Source organism: Diadema setosum, chromosome 15 (assembly GCF_964275005.1).
Source record: "Diadema setosum chromosome 15, eeDiaSeto1, whole genome shotgun sequence".
NCBI classification, from domain to species: Eukaryota; Metazoa; Echinodermata; class Echinoidea; order Diadematoida; family Diadematidae; genus Diadema; species Diadema setosum.
The window spans coordinates 19,115,346-19,135,733 of NC_092699.1; positions in this window are offsets into that span (position 1 = coordinate 19,115,346).

Below are 20,388 nucleotides of genomic sequence, written 5' to 3' on the forward strand. Positions count from 1 at the left end.
TGGTGCAGCCATTGCTATATGAAAAGACTTAAAATTTGTGACAGAAGATATGAAGAATGATATAAAAAAATATAAAGAAAATTCAGCATATTTTCATATTTCTAGCATAATGAAAGAACACTTGACTTGCATCTTTCACAAAGCAGGGGGAATAATATTACCTTCCGCATATGTCAGTAACAAGTGACTATAAGTAGCAAGTAACAATGTGTCCTTTTCATTAAAAAAAAAAATTGTGAATGATTTGTGTTTCATTTCCCTTTGAGACATTGGATGTGCAGGCTTTCCATTTAAAATGGTTGAAAAATTGTGAAGTTCAAAACGTAGCAATTTTCTGGGGAGAAGTATAACAACACTCTGGCCAGCTTGCTATGCATTTCATGTGTGCCCATGGAGTATTGGGTAGAAGTCATGACTTGTGGCAAATATCACAACTTTTCTGCAGTAGACATTCTCATAACAAACTTTCATGCAGTTAGAAAGTTACAAAAATTATTCTTCAGTGTTCATTTATTCTGCAGTGTCTTAATTGGCAATATGTGCAGTTGCCTGACAAATTTTTTCCCCAATGTCCCCAGTTTTCACTGGCAATGTGAATGGCCCAGAGGTTGGCGTCTCCAGGAGACTGCTGGCTGTAGACACAGGTGCCAAGCTGGGTGATGTTGTCTTAGGTATTCTTTGCTTGCTATCCATCACACAGTCTTCTCCAATCTTCTGTCAATGAGAAAGGAGAGCATTTGGAAAGAGAAAACACCATATCACACCAACTGAAAAAGTTATAGATGGAGAACAAGAATAGATCTTACAAACTAGAAGTGAGCAGAAGCATGGTTCAATCTCTCTTGTAATTAGAAAAGTTGTGAAGTGGACCGGAATCTTGTAAGTTAATTGAAGTGTAGAACAGAAAGTGGAAAAGATAAAGAGCTAGAAACAAAGACAGAGGTTGGGAATGAAATAAAAAAAGATGGAAGAATATAATTTGCTGAGGAAATCAAGATAGATGATAGAAAAAAAAACATGTTCTTAGAGAAAATATCAGGAAAGGGAGTAACAAAGAAGAGAAATAGATAGGGGGGGGGTGGAGCTTGAGAGGGTTAAGCTGCACAGACTGTGACGAAAGTAGTGTCCCTACAGCAGACTTCTTGAAAGGATGTAATCTGCACTTAACAAATAACAGTTAAGTCCCCTGATAGGGGATCAATATGCTATTAAAGGGGTGCTGAACTCTTGAGATCCGGTGCTGTAAAATAAGTGTACACATACGCAGCGTTTGACATTAGTGCCCTCCGATAGCACCTGCATTAAGTGCAAAGTACATCAACAAAGGTTATTGGTGACCACTTACCCATAGCAATTTAGACACGAAAGCAAAACACTTGAGAGATTAGAATTGTGATGTTTGTTGCATCACTTTCCCTTATGCACAGTTCTTGCAAATGGTTTGTTAATGTTATTTGATATTAGGTTTCTTGTGACTGTTAATTTTCTCTTAAAGTCATCATGTGGAAATATTGAACTTTGCCAATGTAATCGCATCACTCGTCTAATAAAGTGAAAAACCACACCATTTTCAAGCTTGTGTTAAAATAGATAATCAAGTCAACCCAAAATAGCATAGAGTATGTTTCATCCACATGGACATATATAGAAAATGAAAGGTATAGCACATCAGATTTTCAAATGTTCAAAATTGAGACCTGCATGTTTAATACCATCTATCTAGTATACTTCACAAAACTGCAAGAATAGAGACAGAAGTGGGTTTCAATTTGACAGTGTTTCAGTTTCTGAGTGTTCAACTTGAGATTTTAGTTTGCCTCACCAATTCTTAAGTATCTCACCACTCAGTGATATCTGTACTTTGAGTAGGACCTCTTAGTAGGATTCCCAAGAAATGATTGTATGATGGAGCTGGCATTTGAACATCATGGAATAGTTGTGGAAAACTTCTTGGAATTCTTACTTATAAATGATTCATAAATGATTTAATCTTTGTATTGTAAACTTCCAGCAAATTTATTTCATCAGCTGTTGTGAGTCGGACAGTTATGAGTTCTTCTGTTGGAACACCCAAAACCATTTTGAGATAAAATGTAGTGTAGACCTCTGATAGATTGTCAGAAAAGAAAGGACTGGAAGACACAGGACTTATCCCTTAGATGGATCAAGCGATGTAATCTTGTCAAAGTTGTGAAGAGAGGCGGTTTCTGTTCAAGCTCTGTGATACCAGGCAAGTGACGTGAGCTCATCGGCTCTGTCTGCACGGGAGCCATGTAAGTGCAATCTATTTGTGCCTCAGTCTCCTGGGAATGTTTGCACAGTGGTGTAGTCAATGCATTGGTACAGAGAGAACCTGCTGAGGTACTGTGGAAGCGTGGATGTTTGTCTTCATCCTGTTTTATGAGATTATATTGATTCCCCATATACTAGAAGGCGAAAACATTATGGCGTGTTTGTATTTTTAGGAAGAGTAACTTAAAGTCACTTGTACAATGCAAAACAATGTACACAACAACCTACACACTTTCACTTTTCATATTTTCCCTGTATTAGCAGCAGGTAATTGGTATTTGAGAGGCAAATTAATCTCCCTGTGGCTTACAAGCTGATGTGGTTTACCTGATGTTGCCTGGACTCAAAGAAGTGTCTATTTTGGTTCATTAAACTTGACATTGGTAGGCCTATCCACTGTGAGTGATTAGACAGTCTATTGCCCAGGGAGATTTGCAATGGTACTGGAGTGATGAGTCAATTAGAACATCCTTGCATTATACAAATGCACATTAGTCCTTGCTTAAAAGGGGATACTCCTATTTCTGATGCCACTACTTTAACATCTAAATTACTTGTTTGTTATTGGCAACAAATGCTCTTGTGTTTTTAAGGTGTGATAAGTAGATCAAGGCCTGTATCATACAGTGATACTAAAAATTTGTTATCAATCTAAATTCAATCATTTTTTTTTTCCTGGTTGACTAAATATACAGTCAACTCTAACTCTTTGAAATATGTGTCTAATAGGAGGTTTGAGGTATGAACCAAAATGAAGAGCATGTAAAAAAAAAACAAAAAAAAAACCTTAAATTGCCTACAGTACAGAAAGGGAGTCGAGCATAGTTTTCTGAACATGGAAGTTTCCATATCAAACACATTTCTGACTCCATCTCAATGATATTCTGATAAAATACAAGCCCCAAAGCAAGAAGAGTATAACCTGATTAAAAAGAAAATGTGAAAAAATTGTGTTTTGTTCATAAACATAAGTTTCATATTTTTAGAACTACCGCTTGTCCAAAATTCTATTTTTCCTTTTTTAAATTTTGAGGTAGTATTTTATTAGCATGTATCATCGCCTGCCCAAAAACTTTAAAGCCAAAGTTCTTGAAAGTGTTTGTGTTTGGTTGCCCCTTTCCGTGATGTTTTCTTGTAAGTTTTTCGGAAGTGAAGTGAGACGGCTTATGAATTTTTTTGTTTAGAAAGCTTAAATTTTGTAAAATATTATTGTCAGAAATCCAAAATCAGAAATTTTGGATTAGGTTATGATATCAGGCTATTTGTGGCAACATCACGTTTGACTCCCCACATTAGGGTTTTTTTTCTGCATTTTTGATATGTGCCAAACTACGACAATAGTAAAAAAAAATTTGCTAACATCAATACAAATGATGATGATAGAAAAATAGAATAACAGTAATCAGTGATATAGATTGAATAATATGTCTATTGCCATTTCATAAAGGTGAAGGTAGGCATAAAGCATATAAAATTATGTACAACAAAGTTCTCTCTTATATCATTTGAATGACAGATCTTAGGAATGACCTTTCCCAGGTTGCTATATTTAGTCATATTTTCATCACCAATCAGCCACATCACTGAAGAAGGTTAAATCCAATTAAGATACCTGTCATACCCACCAAAAAATGAAGGGTGTGTTGTTTGTCAACACTTTGCATGCCTCATGTTTCCATTCATGACCTGATTAATCTACCTAAGGTGAGTAATACTCGAGTGATTCCTTCCTCTCCATTCTGTTCATTGCCTCAATCCCTCCCTCCTTCCTCCCCCCCCCCCCCTTCCCTCCCCTTTCCTCTTCATCTTTCTCCGTACTCCACCCCTCCCTCCTTCTCTGCTTCTTCTACCTCTTTCCCTCTCTTATTTTTAATTTCTCTCTATCTCTTCCTCTTCCATCTCTTATTAGATTTTAAACCATGGATATCAGCCCTTTGAACAAAGTGATAACCAAATATTTCATGGACATCGTATCAACAATGTAAAAAATTATGAATTTTCGGGAGATTATAAAAAAAAGATCCTTTTTCACAACATTTTCACAAAATCACATTATTGCTGATGTCATATAATGTAGAAACATTGTTTTGGATTACTTTGATGATTGTTTTGTTTTGAAACGCAAATTAGTATTTTTAGTATTCAAAATTCCATCAGGTTTTTTATATAAGAACAATGGAGATACAAGCTCTTGTCACCACAAGGACAATGTAACATCTTTTTCACATCCATTTCTTTCATTGTCCTAAAATAACAGCTAAGTCCTGTGAAAGAAAATAATACATACAATTTGTTCTATTTTTATCCTCTCGTTGTTTCTTTTTCTTCCTTTGATTCCAGCATGTTTGTCTCGAAATGGTTGTCTTATCAAACTAATAGCTCAGCTTGTTGTCTGCTTAGTTGCACAGGATCTAGTAGAATTATGGAAGAACCAGAGTACTGAATTAAAGGGTGAAATATTCTATCACATTAGAATAAAGTGTTCGTTCAAATCCAAACTAACATAAAGGCATTTACTTATATGCCATTGTCTGCTCTATTATGCACAGACTAGACAAAACAAACAAACAAACAACTATTGTGCCGGCATTTGTAATGAAGCTCTTTTTTTATTTTTTATTTTTACATTTGTAGCACTGCATATCAGTACCTTTGTGTGTGTTTTCTTCAAAAATTATGTTCATGTTAGACACCACATAAACCTCTTGTGACAAGGCAGAGGCAAGGGAAACATAGAAGAGAGAGCTCCAGAAAGTGTTTTTTAGAAGCTCTTTACAAATCAGCCCCTGGAAGGGGAAGAGTAGGTGAGGTCAGGTGAAGTTTTGGGGTGCGTTTTTCCAGAAAATTTTCTGAGGCAAAATCACGATTCTAAGCGTGTTTGAGGCATTTTTTGAGGTAAATAAATGCAACTGTGTTTTCAAATTTGTTTAGAAACAGTGATTTGAAACATCAAAAAATATAAAGGCGATTTGAAATGCGATTAAGACTACGATCATCTTTCTGCAAGTAGATAAATGCAATGCTGTTTTGAAACATGATTTGTATCTCCGGCCCAGGTCAATATCCAGCTGTTTCCAGTTGGGGAGAAAAGTGCATGCCATTTGTGTTTTCTACTGATTGTTTGTTCATGAATGATAAAGGCATGTTTGGTGGTATGCAGTTGACCTCTACTTCCTGGGTTGAATGGCGAAGCAACTGCACACTGACAACACTCGAATTATGATTATATGATTGTTAGATAAACGCGGCACCCCAAGAATTGTGTTTCAAACAACGTTTGTAAATGCTATTGGAAACACGTTCTGAAATGTGAGTCTCTCTCAAGTTAGATAAATGCAGCTTTATGAGTGCTCACCCTTACTACTTGCAACATTTTGCAGGTGATGAGAAGAAGTTCATGATTTCTGGGCTAATGTACTGTTTGGAAAGTTTCTTGGCTTGTCCAATATATATTTGAAATTTCACTTGTTAACGTCATTCCACAATATCACACAATCTATTTGATACTATCATACCGGTTGGTACGTTCAGTGAGAGTGCTCTGTATAATGAAAATGACACCTATGTTTAACATCATGGCCTGTCTCATATAATTCTTCTTAAAGTTTGACAGTTTTTGAAAACTTGTAGTCATGGCAACATCCCAATGCCCTGTTGGAATCCTAGCTGGTGTGGTCCTGGAAGTTGCAAAAATTAGATTTTATCTGGAGTGGTTGTGTACCAGTAGACATAGTCCCAACTATGACCCTATGGTATATGAGAAGTGCACAATGATCATCAAAAAGTTTGAATCATTAAAAAAGCAAGAGGAAGAATGAAGGAATGAGCAAATGTGAGATAGCATTTCTATTTATGTTTAATTTAAACGTAATATCCATAAATGGAAAATAATAGGAATATTGAGCAGTTAAAGGAAATAATAATTCCCCTGTGAATGACATCTACAATAATTGTAGAGCACTGAGACTCATTGGTGCAATGTGACCTTAGCCCCATGACACAATGATGGGACTGGCCCCTTGAATTCAAACACAGCCGAAAGTGACAAGATGGGAATATTGGTTGGGATGTGCGGCGTGATCATCCGTGCGAGAAGTGTAAAGCTGGGAACCACACGTCACTCCTAAATGAGACACTTCCTGTCCTAGCGCATCGGCACACTCAATCCCCCCCCCCCCTGCATCTCTCCCTCTCTCTTCCATCTCTCTTTTTCTCTCTCTCCATCTCTCCTCCTCTCTCTCCATCTCTCCCTCTCTCTCTCCATCTCTCTTTCTCTCTCTCCATCTCTTCCCCCTTCTCGTCTCCAGCTCTCGCTGCTTCATGTAGATGACATTTCTGACTAATGCTTATACACTGCAGAAGGCTGGCCTTAATAAGAACTCGTCTGATGACATTTAAATGAATTTATCTGTCTGACTCTCCCACTGATTGTTATCTGCAAGATCAGTTTCACTTGTGCACAGGAATAAAACCAAGACTGAAGAAAAAGTGAGAGAGAAGAGGAGAAGAAGGAGTGAACAAGAGGTTTACCAATAAGGGTAATATATGAGAAAAGAAATAGTCTAGATTTTGAATTTGATACAAAATTCTATGTAATATCTTATTTTCTTGTAAATTGCATCTGTTAGCATGTAGCGTATACCATGGACAAAAACTTCCTTTGCATTTATTCTCTCCCTAGCGCCCCTCATTCTCATGTCCCACCCCTTCCCAGCCCCTATCTCCCTGTCCATGTGGTGGTATGCCACAAAGTCACATGACACTGTATAACGAGAGACACTGACCTTTCGTTCAAGAGGTCATTGAACCTGTGTGCAGGTCGTAATCATTCTCATAGTCATGATAGTGTGTGGGAAAGGTAACAAGTCATTTTATGGAGCATTCCTGGCCGGTAAGGCACCTTTGAAACGTTCATAAATGGATTGTGTAATATTTGTTTCACTGGGCATGAGCCAACCTCCTTCAAAATTATTATGAAATCTACCAAAGCTGCTGGTAATTAATTGGTGCTTAGAACACTGTCTGAAAATGTGGCAGAAATGATGTTGACGCTAAAATAAGAGAATACCTTCACAACCTTTATTTTTTTATTGGCATTCATAACAATTTGACATCATCATTACAAAATCAGGGCTTTCAGTAATGTTGAAAGTAATACATAAATATGTATACATACACAATAGTTTTCTTCTTTCTCGATCTGTTTTGCTATCCAGCTATCTTCTCAAATGGAAATGAACAAACAAACAAACAAACAAACTAGTGGAATGTGACTCTTGGCCAAATCACTGCCCCAGACAGTTTTTGCAGTAAAAAGTCTTTGTTAAATATGTGCCATTTAGATTAAATTCTGATTATTGTCAGTCTTGTAGGCTGGTCATATTGAAATGCAATTCTGAATTTTAAATTAACACCAAACTAGCACCAATGTAGATATGTGTATTTTGTAATCACATTTGTGATTTTTTTTCTTCTGAAAGATAGCATGTTAGTAATTTCATTCTTAAAAAGTAAACAGAGAATAGTTTTCGTATACAGATAGTAGTTGTATATTTTTTGTGATATTTCCATCAGCAGTGATGACATGTTGGTGTGTTGTTGTTGTTGGACTTTATTTGGGTGGGGGGACAAAATCTTTGCAAAAGTTTTTATACCATGCTTGCTCTTAAGTTACTCAAAACCCTTCTCTCTGTTAAAGTAATCACATAAATATATTTGCTACAGATTGTGTGCAGAATCTAGTTATCTGTACCATCATAACAGTACAGAAGTAAACTTTCTCCTCAGTAAACAGAGAGTTACTTGTAGGCAGTCCAATAAAATGTAAGCTGTGGTAATTTGTGATTAAGGTTAGGTGAGGCTGATTGTTAGAATCCAATACAATAATTAGTTATTTGAATCAAGGTCGTAAAGCCAGACTACTTTGTAAACAAGCATAGTCTTTCAGGGAAAGTGAGATTTTTTTTTTTCACTGTTTGATGGTGGATAAAATAGTTTTAATTCCTGTGTATTATGAGATTACATGGCCTAAATGTAAGTGGGCAAACCCTGGCAAAAAAAAAAAAAAAAAGAAGAAAAGAAAAAAGTATTTAATCACTCTCAGAGTAACTGACATTGAAAAGATTGAAGTTTGACCTATTTGAAAGAAGAAGAAAAAAACCCAAAATAACTTGGAAGCCTTGAAGTTTTCCTTACTTGCTGTAGTAAAAAACAAACAAACAAACAGACAAATAAAAGTCATACATTTATTATGCAGTGACATAGAGTTTGGCACTGTCATGTTCCAGGTACTGTTTTGCATAATGATTCCTGAAATAATGCATGCTCCCTGTATTTCACAATGCTGTAGAAAGTAAAATCCCAATCCCAGACCCCGTTTACAGTACGAGGCTCGGCCGTGGCCGAGCCGCGGCTGAGCCCTCCTTCATTTCAGTGTAAACGCGCAAAAGGCCAAATGCGTGCCCAAAATTGGCCGCGCATTTGGCCACGCTCTGGAGGTGGTCTCTGCAGCGGCTCGGCTGCGGCCGAGCCCGGCCTCTTCCTGGTGTAAACGCAAACTGGGCCAAATGTGCAGCCAATTTTAGTCTGGCTTCCAGACCCTCTGCCCGTACTATTTTGCTTTTCACGATATTAACCCCCTCAATGTCGAAAACTAGTATATTTTAAGGTGGTTTTGTCCTGCAAAGGATTTTTCCTTCGGCAAAGGCCTTTGCCCGAACGGCGACTTCGTCGCCACGGAATCCAGTTGGCAAAAGGTTTGAAAACCAGGCTATACCAAATTGCGTTTGTTTACAAGCAGAGCACCACTACGACAAAATATTGAAAGGTTTGAATTAAAAGGGCGGCCGAGCCCGGCAGTGTAAACGGACAAAATTGCAGGGCTCGGCCCCGCAATTGAGGCTAGGCTCGGCCGCAGCTTGGCCGCGGCTCCAGCCCAGCCCCGCACTGTAAACGGGGTCCCAGTCTAATCATACTTACTAGTGAATAAGGTCTGTGAGATAGTAGTGGGATTAAACTTTACTCAAGACAAATTTGTAATACTACATACTAACTACAACTCATGAAATTTGATTAGTGCAGCCCAGCTCTAAGGGCTACAGTACACTGGTTGTAAAGCAAAATAATCTACTCAGCAAGTTATTAGAGTTATAAGAATAACTCAAAAATGCAAGGTTTGGCCATAGTTGTTCACCAATGATGATGATGATTAGAAATTTTAGTAAATCATCTAAAAAAGCTGGTAATATACAAATATGAGAAAACATACATATATGGTAAATGTATACTTGTTTTCATATGATATGCCCGAACTTTGAATTGCATTGCTACATTGATGTTACAACCCTTACTGATACACAACACATGTTTGTTTGTTTTTGTAAACTGTTGGTTAGTCCCAACAGAGCATAAAAAAATATCGAAAAAAGGACAAAATTATAACTTCAGCATAGAAGGATCATGTTAGTTGTTGGAATAATATCGTACAATCAGAACATAGGAAAAGAAAGGGGCTTGATACCTTTACCGATAAAGTGATAAACAGACAAGCCCAAACATTCCTATATATTGGAAGTAGATTTGAAATGACATTTAGTAATGATTGAAATTATTTTTTCTAAAACATGGATGAGGTGTTTGAAAGAATAACCAGAAGTTCAGAATGGGAAGCCTTCATTTATACTTAAATGGATTGTGTGAATCAATGTTAGTAATACTGGGATCAGTATAAAGCAAGTGAAATATTTCTGTAATCTTGCAACTTTATAAAGTGTCAGTGTTGGTACACATTCAGTCAGTCAGAACCCAGTTGGTTCTATGAGGAATTAGAATCTATTTGCAGACGTTCTCCACAGATTTCTGGAATTCTATATTCATCCTGGAGGAAGACAGGCCTACATGCATTCAGCAAATTGTCATTAGCAGGTAATCAGTGAGATTACGCTGATGCAGCAGAGGGAAAGGCTGCTCTTCCCTACGGGAATGAAAAGTGACAGTCACTGAAAAATCATCCAGATCCTTGGCATGCCTTCTGTCCCCCTCGTCGTCAGTCGGGTGGGGGTTATCTCTGCTCGCGAGCACCCAGTGAGCTAATGAATATCACCCGCGGTAGACTCCGGGACGAGAGATTCTGCCTTGTATCCTCCGCTGGGACGTTCCAACCCCCGCCCCAAACTTTATGGGACTCCTCGCGCGTCTTCGAGATCGGATTTGGAAACACCGTGGATCAGATATTGAGGCTTGCCCATGGACACGGAGAGGAGAAAAAAAGATGTGAGGAATTAGATTTCCACACTGAAATTGGGATGTGTCATGGTCTCTCTTAAAGATGTTGGATTAGCAGGTATAGAGATAATTTCCTCATCAAATGGCCACTGGAGGATTTGCAATCAGTGTATCGGGCGACTGTTTTCAAAACAGATGTCTTCTGATATTGCTAAGGAAATCTCTGCTGTCGAATCAGCAAATTGTGAGTAAATCAACAAGCAAATATGTTCTTTCTTAGGTAGCAAAAGACCTACCACCCCTGTCGTATATGTGTAAATGTTCATCTAGACATGCCAGCATATTTGAGAAATATGAAATGAATGATGGAGATTTTTTAATAAATAAATAAAAAGGAATTGCTGCAAATCTGACATGCTAAAATGAAAATGCAATACTGGATCAGGTAACATTTATGAACTCAATCCCTAATATGCTACTGACACAAATTACCTACTAGTTGTCTTCCTACAGTCTATAGTTCCATTTGCATTGATGTGAATTACTGCAGCATGATTCATATCTTAAGATTTTTGCAGGTGTGGACATAAAAATCTCACTGAATAGCGTGGTCAGCAGTGTGTTCCATATCGCAAGGAATCTTGCAATTATTCTGAAATTATGGCAGTTATTTGGGAAATAGTGCAATGATTTGCGTCACCACATTTTTCTGAATGGTAGGACAACTAATCTTGGTATTTTCTATCCCATCATTAAAAACTTGCGCAAAAACACAGGTCAAGGGACATCATTCCGGTAAATTTTAGGCATGCGCAGTTTGGTTGACAAAATATGACAATTGGCAGTTCACAAGATATTTCTGTCCACCACAACAGGCATCAAAAAATTCCAGTGTTTGAATCACGATCGAAAACACACTGTTATGTCTGTGTGCAATGGCCTTAACTTGCTACAACCACAACTGCCTGGCTATGGATGGCTGGTTCATTCCATTAAAATGAGACATTTATGAAAAAAAAAAATCGTTGAAATTGCAAATTAAATTTGCATCTGTGATCAGCTGGTGAGAACATCTCCTCGTCATGCGTGATTACCCCCAATCAGATCCCAATTGACAGATGTAATATTTGATCACCTACAGATAGTGATGTCTGATAGAGTAGAGTAGGCATCTAAATTTGATCCATACGGTTTTGTGCTGGAATGATCATATGGAACTAACAAGCGCCACCTCACACCAGAGATTTATAGCAACTTGAGTAGTTGAATTTTGCAGGCTCATCAAGAGAAATATCGTCTGCTCAGAGGCACTAGAGCACTAATTGCATTACTTTTTCAAGCAGTAAGGCTAACTGGCTTCACTGCTTCTACGTGAACATCAACGCTTACAATCACTCACCAACTTTTTAGAGAGCCGTATCAGCAACCAGCTGTTGTGATTATAATTTCTTAACCAAGGTAGAGCCTCTTTCTCTTGAAAGCATGTGCTGTCAGTCTGTGATGTTTGTGTTTGTTCTATACTCTGTAGGTACATAATTGTAATATAAAATTGTTTTGCAATGTTTATGTGTGTATTTACCGGGTTTACTTTGCGTGTTGAAGTGAATATTCATAACAACAATGTTCATGTGACGTATGGAGTATTCATGTCTTCTGAAGAAATTCCTTATGTTTGTTTATGATGAATTTTTGACATATTCTTCTGTTAAGAATTTCAGCTGCAAACTAAGTGTTGATTATGTCATGAACACTGAGTGGAATCTTATCATTTCTCATACCCTGTAAGCCTTCCAGTGGTTACAAGGTCTGTGATTCTTTTTTTTCCGCTCACACACAGAGCATTGATGCCAGAAGCCCACTTTCAATTTCTAGTCAAGCAGTTCATTTTTCTCACAAAACTCGCAATAAGTATTGTTACCATGGCAACAGATGAGCTGCAACTTTTGGTTGTTGCCAATTGGCCCTGAGAAGTTTTGCAGTTTCTCTGCTAAACTCCACTCATAGTTACTCCGCTCGACCTGCTGAGGATGAGTTGATTTTGCTTCAACAAACATTTCCCATAAACACCCGCCCGAGTATACTTGGGACAAGTCCTCAACGGGTTAATGTCATATTTTGTTACATAGCAGGGTGCAGATCAAATGTTTGCTGTTAATATACTCTGGTACAAGTGTAATCTATTCCAGTTTATTTGACTGACGTGTCTCCTATATGCATGTACACAGAAATGTATGCATGTGAATACCATATCTACATTTTGTCTGTAAATATGACAGTAGTCTTTCAAGCCAAATGATGTGTATTCAGTAGCCCTCTGGATGACTTTCAATGAAGCACCAGCCCCCTTATAAACACGAAGGGAAATATTAAATTGGTTGCACACACAGAGGGTCAGGGATGGGATGGGAAAGGGGGAAGGGGGAAGGAGGGAAGGGGGGGGGAAGGAGGGAAGGGGAAAGAGGGGGTACAGGTTTGTGGGGAGGCTTCTACAGGGGGCAGAGGAAGTCACTGCTGTCAAATGAGTACACCCAGATTAAGTTACCAATCATCCAGTTTCCTCTTTATGTAACAAGAAACTGTCTCGAAAGGAAAATTCTGTACTGCACGAATGAATGATTGTTCAATTAAATCATGCTGTGCTAGACTTTAATTTTTTTTGTCATGGATTTCATGGTGGGTTTTTTTTTTTTTGTTAAGGGAAAAAAGTTTTTTTTTTTTTGGTTTTTGTTTCTATAAGGTGCTCCAATCCTCCAATTTTTCTCACAAAGACAGTATGATTTTTTTTTTTTTTTTTTTTTGGGGGGGGGGGGGAGGGATGAATTTACAGAGTTTCTGTTCAGTATGCTAAGAAGTCATCAGCAGTGAGACATTAGATTTACATTACAGCTTTAACCTATTCATTTACAATGAATATGGATTTTTGTGTGATGGCACTTAAGATATTGTCAGGGAGAGCTATGCTAATGCAATATTTATTATCATTGATGCTTGTTTGTCTGTGTAGGTAAAAGTAAGATGTGATATTTTTGGATGTAGAAGTAGACATAAAGTGAAGAGACGATGATTATAGGGCTTTTATCATACTCCCCATCATAATATTTCAGTCTCACTTTCAATTAGTGAAGTGGTCAAAATTGTTCTTGAAATCCTTAAAGGTGCAGTTTACCTTTGGGAGCAGTGATTAAAAAAAATTTTAAGTTATCACATTTGATGCATATGTTTAGGTCCATTGTATTACAAAACATCCTATCATATAAGAATTTTGCAACAAAAAAAAGAAATATAGGGAGATATCACTGTGTTTCTCATTAAACCATAACTGTAGACGGTTTAGAGTAGAAACAATTTTATTACAACTATTGTTCACATTTTGGTTATTTAACAATACTTAACATTGCTTATTCTGATTAAAATTTTTACAATGGTTGTTTCTATGCCTACCTCACATCTTTTACTTTTATCTTGAACTATTTTGAAGCACTAAAGCTGGGTTTTTGTTTCATCTGTAAATTGTAAAGAATGCCTTTCAATTTTTGATTGGCATGGAGCATTAAATGTCCTCTTCAAATTAATTTTACAGCTTATTTAGATATAATCACCTACTAGTTTAGGGTATCTAAAGTCTTGTACCATGATGCTTTAACTGCAGCCCTAGCATAAGAACTGCAAAAGTGTATGAGTATAAAGGCAGTGATAGATTGTGTGTATTAAAGTCTTGAAAATGTAAACATCTGATTTTGTCACTGTGTTTGGGGTTTTGTGGCTGCTTGACAAAGTTTGACAATTGACAAGAGTTTTGCTTACAAAACTTTTGCGATATTTTCCATGTTACTGCAGTAGCCATTTAACAATGTTACTTTAACAGAGATGAATACACCAAATAAAAAAAAGAAGATAATGATTTGTGGTAAATGTATGTGCCACAACTCATATCTACATGCAAGATTTGACAGATTGTCATTTATGTGTCTGATATCTTTTTCAGAGTGCAGTGAGAATCTGTATATGAATCATAAGACAGTCAAATTATGCACCTTAATGGGTACATTCTTACACAGAACAAATATCAATCACTATTTGGTGGATGATAAACATCAATTTTTGGATCTGACTACCTAAAAGGCAAGTTGTCAAAATCTTGCAGAGTGTAAGACTGAGGACATGTAATTCATTACTTTATAGTTGGTTTAGTTGCAAAAATGAAAACTGGGTGGTGTCCATATGAAGTAAGGGGACAAGTAGCAGCCTCTTTGACATATAAACAATTCTCCTTCGTATCATGTCCAGACATGACTGAGCAATATGAAGTGACTTCTGACTGACGTATTTAAACAGGTTAAGAAATTGGTCCAAAAATAGAAGCGATATCGCCATAGGTCTAAAGTGGGTAGTCTTTCAGTCTTATTTTTTTTTTTCCAGTGGTGTGATAGTTCCTTTCTTGTAAATACCAAACCTAACTTGATATTCCAAATTTGATCTGCAACTGCATGGGTATTACCTATAGGTGTTTATCTTCAGAAAAGTATAGGATTGAAATTTCACAAATATACAGGCCAAGTTTTGCAGTTTACATACTTTGATATGAATTTGGTACAGTGGAATCGATATCTGCAAAAATCCGTCGTATTTCTGCCGTCTGATAAGATTTGATCCAAGGAAACAAAGAGGGAGTCACATTGAAGTTTTAATTTTAAAAGGCAAGTCTGCAAAATAGATTCTGAAAGAGTGGTACAGCACTGCTCCTAATGTTATTTTTATACAGGTGATCCTTCAGGAAATTGTTCATGTGACACGATTGCATTTTTACCCTCAAATGTTCCTCCCTGTAGAAGAAGAAATTCATGACCGCATCTCTCTTGACTTCCCAACTTCCCCCTTTGTCTGTAACATCTCACTAACAATTTCCCACCGTCCCATTTTTCCTGACCAGCTTCTTGCCACCAGTAAAAGTAATCAATACATTAAGCCTTCCATTTCACTCTCCTCTTTTCTCTTCTTTCTCTCTTCTCCCAATATAGCGCTAAGTGATTTTCCATGCATTATCATACACCTCTTTTTTTTTGCAAGTGCCTGCTGGAGACGCGATCCTCGCAGCGGGCAAACATTGCGCTGCATCCCGTCTCCTGGATGACATTTCTCTCTTCATACTCACACCTGTGCCACGGATGCCTCAGAGAAAGGGAGAGGTGGAGGGGGGGGGGGGGGGGAGAGAGGGAGAGGGCGATCATAAGAAGAGAAAGAACACAGACCTTCAGGGAGAGAGGGAGGAGGAGGAATATATAGATACACCAGAAGTATTTTAAAGCAGGAATCAAAGCAGGAGAAAAAATGAAATAAGGTTGAGACAAGCGTGAGGAAATATGAAAAGGATTAAAGGACAAATTCACCGTAATATAAATGTGGATTGAATGAATGTGGTAATATCACTAGATTACATCAGTGAAAGTTTGAGTAATATCTGTTCAAAAGTTAGGACTTTTTAAAGTTTCTGCACATTCAGTGCTGGATGAGAGGACTAGTGCAGTTTATGATGTCACATGCATATTACAATATAAGGAAAATATAAAGAGAAGTCCACAAAATTTGAATTGCTGAAAAAAGTGCACATTTCCTTGACTTGTTACTGATGTATGTTAAGAGTAATATTGTTCCTCATCCCTTCTAAAAGAGGCATTAAGTCAAATGCTTTTTTATAATGCAAGAGAAGTTAAACTATACATTGCATTTTCTTTATATTTTTATTTTTATATCATTGCATGCGTGTGACATCACAAGCTGTAGTAGTCTTCTCATCCAGCGATAGTGGTATTGAAACTTCAAAAATTAATTTCTTATGAAGGTATTGTTCAATTTTCCTCAAGCTTTCACTGATGTGCTCTACTAATATTGCTGCATTCTCTCAATTCTTAGATATATCAAGGTGAACTTGTCCTTTAAGTAAAGGAAAGAGTGAGAGACATGAATGGAAGAAGGTAGGAAAAGTGAAAGGAGGCAGAGATGAGAAGGAGGAAGAAGAAGAAGAGAGCTGCAGCTGGTGATAATTAAATCAAAACCCAATTTTAAGAAATAGTGTCCTTGCCCTTAATAACGGGTCATATTCCTTGAGTTATTGGGCAGATGTGAAGGTTATACAGTGTTTATTAACACCTATAGTTTTCATATGGACCTGTGACTTTATAGGCATTTTTCCCCTTATTTTGATTTAGAGAGAATTGAGCGATAAAAGTCAAAGGTCAGAACAAGTTTTCAGCACAAATTTGAAGTTACTCATCCACAGTTATACCCCACATGTGGTATAATACATCAAGCATTATGTTTTTCTGCGTGTTGAAGAATCAGTGGCTGACAGTCGCAACATTTCTGCTGATCATCAATCTGCACTTAAAGGACAAGTTCACCTTCATAAACATAAGGATTGAGAGAATGCAACAATATTAGTAGAACACATCAGTGAAAGTTTGAGGAAAATTGGACAATCGATGCAAAAGTTATGAATTTTTAAAATTTTTGTGTTGGAACCGCTGGATGAGGAGACTACTACAGCTTGTGAGTCATATGCGTACAACAGTATAAAGAAAATGTAAAGAAAATTCAACATATTTTCACTTTTTTCGCATAATAAAAGAGCACTTGACTTGCCTCTTTCTAAAGGCAGGGGGAATAATATTACCCATAACATTTGTCGGTAACGAATTGGGGGAATGTGTACTTTTTTCAAAAGATAAAATTTTGTGAAATTCTCTTTATATTTTCCTTACATTGTTGTACGCATGTGACATCTAAGTTATTCACATACTGCAGTAGTCTTCTCATCCAGCGGTTAGTGCACAAAAACTTCAAAAATTCATAACTTTTGAACAGATTGTCCGATTTTCCTTAAACTTTCAATAATGTGTTCTACTAATATTGCTACATTCTCTCAATCCTTATGTTTATGAAGATGGACTTGTCCTTTAATGATCACTGGAATGATAGAATGACTACTGTGTCACTCTCACTTTAAAACAAAGAGTTTGTCTTCATTTGTATAGAAATGTATGTCAGTGTCAAATGCTCTCGGCAATCTGGGACACAATGTGTGTGTCAATACTCCTCACTTTTTCTGATTAAATCCTTCCATTTGCTGTGACAAATAAGAGAGAAACCCTGTAGTATCCTCTAGTACAGATCTCAGGTGACATCAAAAAAGAAGATAATGTGATGTCGTTCAATTAATCCCTCAGTATTATGTCAAGCAAAGTGGGTCAACAAGCACTAGAGGAATGCATCTATTTAAGCAGATATCAGAACAAAAGTTATAATTTAGCCTGTATGACATAGAAGATTTCCAAATTTGTGTTTTTGTGTGTGGGGATGGGGATGGGGAGGGGGCGATTGAGGACAATATGACCACAGTGTGCAAAATTTGAAAAACATAGCAATTTTCCAAGGGTCCCACAGTGCAACAATTTTTTTTTCTATTATTAAAAAGTGAAATAAGGGAACTAAAAGATTGGACAGAGAGGAATCTCATAGTCATGACCATTTGCATTCCATGTCAACATCTGCAACTCTGGCTTCACAATTGATGTTTTATAACCATTACCCATTTTACTATTACTGTCTTCTTGTCTATTTCAGCCATTTCTCAACTATTTTCATCCAGAAGGTCGCTAGGATATTATATGAGTGCTTCTTGCCCAGTCTATAAAGCATGCTGATATCTCATTGTTGGTAGTTAAAGCAAAGTGACATGTTGATTCATTGCACCCAGGGCCAGAAGCCTTACAAATGAGTTTCTGTGAATTGATATGGATTTGCAAATTATGCTCATGGATTGTTAGAGGCTAGAAAACATGTAATGTCATATCAAAGTTGATGCAAGTCTCAAATGTACTCATTAGGTAAAAGCTGGTTAAGAGTCTAAAGTTCTCACCAGGCATTTTGGAGATAATTCTTGATTCCAAAACATTACTGCATGTGTGATACCCTCCACTGCATCCATCAATTGCTCATAAACATTGTTCATAGGAAGGACTAAAACATCCAACACAGTCACTGGTGATTAAGGCAAGTACTGCGCAGCTCTGTCTAAATGTCAAACTTTTTGCACATAATGAAGCTGGTGAATATTCATACCACAACTTGATATTTGTACTAAATGCCAAGAACATTTCAGAAAATCACATGCAGAAAGATCATAAAACTCCTTTCCTTGGCGCTAATATATAAACAAAGGCCTCATGAGCAGGGAATCTTGAGTTATGACCAGAATTGTCATATTCAAATACATTTTCATTGCATATCCATGTTCATTGGTTAATTGGTTGTCTTTTTCTGACAAGTGAAATCACTGTGAGAGAGATTTTTTTGGGGGACTAACACTCTGTACTCGCTCTTTAAAGTCAAGTGTTGTGATTTGGAATAGGCAGGAAGAGACAGACGTGGAAGTAGGCATGAACTCAGTGGAATGAGAGGAATGTGCAACATTATAAAAAGAAGATTTGATGTCCGGTGAGATTATGGGCGCCTGTGAGCATCTGTTCCGCAGAGGTTGGTGATGACGCCATCCCATTACCCACACTCAACTTCACGAGGAGGGTCTTTAAAGTCACTCTACGAACTCTGAACTTGCCTATCTTTCCTTTGTGCTTTGTGATTTTCCAGTCATGAAAGCAAGTTTTCTTAAGTTTTCCCTGTCATTTTGGTATCGTGAGGATGATTTTAAGGAGAATTGTAGACGTTCACTGAGCACAGAGGTTTTGAGATCTACTGTAAAGGTCTTGTTCCTGTCTCCAATATATGTGCATGTTTCAAGGATGATGTAATCATACAGCTTCCATCAACTTCAGTTGGCCTACTTGTTTCTTGTTCAAGCAGTCAAATTCACATACATCTCTTTTGATTTGGATTACTATAATTTTGTCTTTTGAGATAATTTACAAACTAGTTTACAAAGTTATGTGCTGTAACCTGGGGTACCGTCATTACACAGTGTATGGCATCGTGTAGTGCCTCCTCGTTTTGTAATGATGCAGTTTATGCATCATTACACACTGCTATCATGGCAGCCAGACTTCAGCAAGCAGCTATAACAATCCCGGGGGAGGGGGGGGGGGGTGCTAATTCATCCTAGTTATGATGCATTTGATGTAATTACAGTAACAATAATATCTTTTTGATTTTATTTCAAAAGATGTTATTTTCAGTTTGGATAGTAATTTAGATTTCAATCCAGATACTTTGCCTGTGATTTGATACTTCTTTTTGTATGTTGGATGATTAATGCGTAGAGCAGTAGTACTGGTGCTGCTACTGAATGCTGCCTAATGCTACTAAATGACGTGAATGTGTATGCAATGTCTAAACCACCACTTTCATGGCAGGGCATTAGCCTTATACTTTTTACAGAGAGAGAGAAGAAAATAATAATCTGGTAAATTATAGGATTAATTGATGTATTAGGTTCCATTTATTGTTGTGTTGAGACTACTGACACAATTCGCACAAAATTACTTTCATACATTCTTGATGACCCATGGTACAGTGTTAAAAAAATGTATATAAAACATAAATCATTTGTATATATATATATATAATTCAACAAATGGCAGAATTTTTGTTGATACATGGAGGTGCAAAATACCACATCATTTCTCCCAGTAGGTTAAAGGCAGCTTCATTTTTATGCTATTGTTTTCCAAAGAACAGAACATTTGCACTTTCTGTTACAAAACCAGGATGTCATGGTTCTGATCTAACTTTGTGGGTACAAAAGATAAATCTGAAATAAAATAAACTGATTTCTTTCTTTTTTTTTGGAAAAAAAAAAGAAGAAAAGATTTATCATACTGTAAAAGTGGACATTTTCACGGTGTTGAAATTTTCGCACAT